This window comes from Cynoglossus semilaevis, chromosome 16 (genome assembly GCF_000523025.1).
Source record: "Cynoglossus semilaevis isolate Cse_v1.0 chromosome 16, Cse_v1.0, whole genome shotgun sequence".
NCBI classification, from domain to species: domain Eukaryota; kingdom Metazoa; phylum Chordata; class Actinopteri; order Pleuronectiformes; family Cynoglossidae; genus Cynoglossus; species Cynoglossus semilaevis.
Genome location: NC_024322.1, coordinates 7,582,245 through 7,585,599, shown reverse-complemented (window position 1 = coordinate 7,585,599; position 3,355 = coordinate 7,582,245).

The following is a 3,355-nucleotide window of genomic DNA, read 5'->3' as shown; positions in this document are numbered from 1 at the left end:
TTTTCTTATAAGACCTTTCAGTGATCTATGGGTCAAATTCAACCAACAACTGTCTTTTCAGGTAGAATCATCTTAACATATGTCTTTTCTATATTTCTTATTTGATAACCTTCAATTAAAATTTGGTCTAAATGCAAGGTTTCATCAAACACATGGGACAAATGTTGCTCCTGTAAAACCTAAGAAAATTTACCAAAAAATTCTATTTTATTCCAACAATTTTTGCGCATGGTAATGTAATTACTGAAATTAATTCATTTTGAATAAAGTCAATTCATTTTAAAATTGACAATAAAGACAATTCTATTCTATTTATTAAAATCTACTGTCTGTAGTTGCTGTAAGCACTTAAATTAAGGGACGTTAACAGTAATATCTTTACATGTAAGCCATGAAAAGAAAATTTAAATAAAAATCTGAATAAAAGATTAAAAAAAATAAATAGGATAAACAGCCAAATATACATATAAAAAAGACACAGAAAGTAACTTAAAGTTAGCAAAAACTATTATTGTTTATTATATTAATTCTACAATGTATATATTAATTGCGAATTGAGATAAATAATTGAGAACATTGTCCAACATTATCAAAAATAAATTAATTAGCTTGTATAAAAACAAACAAAAAAAAGAATTAAACTGATGGCAGGACTCGAAAAAATCAGTTCAAAGGAAGATGTTGGCCATGAAATTCAACCAATGTGCCTTGATGTGCCCCCAGGCCAGACTTTGGACACCAAACGGACGCCAGTTTTAAATAAATATCTCTGAGATAACACTAATGAATCTTTGATCCGTGCTTTAAAGCCCTCTATTCTGAGGTGCTGTCACGAGTCGCTGCCAGAATTTAAGATTCCTTTCTTGTTCGTCTCATTTGCATGTATGATTATCCACATATGCCCTCCTGTTCCACCACTGCTCCCAATATGATCCATGCAGTGGCAGGGTGTTAATTGGCTTGGACCTGCTGTGTGTATGTGCACTGGTGTGTGTCTTTGTGCATGTCTGCCCCGCCACACAAATGTTTGCCTATGTATATGTCAGCGTGGTGACAGCGTGAGTGCCGTCTCGGCGGCCCTGGCACATGTGGCTCTCCTACTGTCCGAGAGGCTCCGTCCTCCGTTGCTAACATGTGCTCTGTGGCTCCTCAGCCGCCGCCCGGCCCTGCTGGACTCTGTCTGTAGCTAACAGTCGGAACAGGTGTTTAAACGCTGCCCAGTACAAGATTAATGATTCTCAACACAGTAAATCCACAGATCAGTTTCCATTCCTTGTATTTTTAACTTATTTACAGCTTTGTTATATTGTTGATATATCTTTGCTTCCATCAGCAATAGTAGTTCACGCCTTCAATGTTTTGGAGGCTAACCTTTTAACAGCATTGTTAGTGTTGCTACAGTCTGTTGCGCGTGTAATGAATGACTAACTAATTTCTCCCTGGACCACATGTTTTGTGTGGAGTGTGCTGAATTCATGGATTGGCCTTTTGTCTGTGACTACGTCCTAAAACACAGCAGAATATATTCTTCACTGTCTCAGCACACGTGACCATAATGGCTGGCCCTCTTTGTCTCTCCATCTTTCCGTCTCCGTCTTTCACCACTGTATCCCCTCTCTCCCTTTTTTGCCTGCAGCAAGACAGCTGTGTCCATCAGGCTGTGAGACCTGTGACACAGGTCACACGCTAAGAACCCACTAAGATCATGGCAACAGAGCAGCTCCTCCAGCTGTTTGAACAGGGTTTGATACGTCCGGTGCTTCCAGTGATATTCAATGCTGACTGGAAGCGATCAAATTGACAGTAAAATGTGGTTGATTTAATATGTGCCTGTCTGCAGGACAATAATTTTTCCCTGAAAAAGTGAGAAGTGAGCTGTCTTTTTTGACAAGAGCACATGTAATAATTTAACTTAGAAAAAAAACAGTTTTTTACTACTGAAGAGTTTGTAACAAACAATACATTGTGACAGAAGATTTTCTTCAGTTAATTTGTAGGACAGCAGGTTGAGGCAGTCACAGTTACATGTGGTTTGAATGGTTCCACCATAATGAGTGGACCATCAGTGTGGCCACTGAATGAAATCCATTATGATTTCATGGTCGACTGGGCAGATTATTAATCTGCATGCTCTTTAAAAGATGTTGTCAAGCAGCCCAGTGTGTCAGCTTCACTTAGAAATCACCTGAAGCTTTTATTTAACACTGAAAAAGGAGAGATAAATTAACAGGTTTAATGGTAAATACAACAGATTTTGTTTTTACAAAACTGGCAAAAATGAAACAATATAAAATACTGTAAACAGTATTATTATTATTATAATATCTGGGACATTCTTTAATTATTAATTAAAGGTTCAGGTTTAAAGTCAATGTCGCTTTAACATAAGTTAATTTGTGTTAGTCATATTTAATTTTTGGGGTATCCTGTCGTATTAATTAATGCAATTTTGTGAACTTTACACTTTGATTAAGACAACAAGATTTTATAGATTTCTGGGTGCCCAAATAAACCTTCCCTCTATATAAAATACAACATCAACAGCTTGACTGACCTGCCTGCGGTCCAGATCAGTTTGCCATTGAAAACGGCAATGAGTGCATTTTTTTCTGCAACTTCTTCAACTGATTAAATGTAACAGTAACAGATCCATTCAGTTTGAGTCATTTACACTGTGAATTTTATATTAAAACAATAAACAATTTAAAAAAAAGTTTAAAAAAAAGCAGCACTGAAGTATTACAGACCTGTGATTGGAGTTTACTACAGTAAGCGACCTGCTAACATCTTTTAAAAAAAAAAGTTTCAATCACTTTCAGCCGTCCTGCTAATAATAATAAATATAATTACCCGAACCTTCTCAACATGTGATGTTTTCTGGATGTAACAGTGAACTTTTCCACCCCCTTCACATTCAGTGCATCTGGCTTTTGTTTGTATTGCCATCCCATTACCATGTGGCTCTGTATTTATAGTAAAAATATTGTCACAAATTGCCACAGCTGCTCAAATTCACTTAAGGCCGGCCTTTGAGGAGCAGCTAAAAGGATCTGCTCTAACAGCTTCAGTCTCTTTGATGTCAGGGAACTGGATCTGGGCCCCAGATCTGGAACACGGTCCCAGAATAAACACTGTGGTCTGGAGGTTAACTCTCAGAGCAGCGTAGAGCCTTAATGCTGAAATCCATACGCTTTCAGTAAAGATGACTCACTCTCTGTAACTCACCCTCCGTCTCACCCTTCAGTCATTCACTGTGTTCCTTCTTTATTTCTCACTCGCTCCTGTAGCTTTTGTAACTTTGTATAGTCCGTCTGATCTCTCTCTCCCTCTCTCTCTTCTCTCTCTCTCCCTCTGT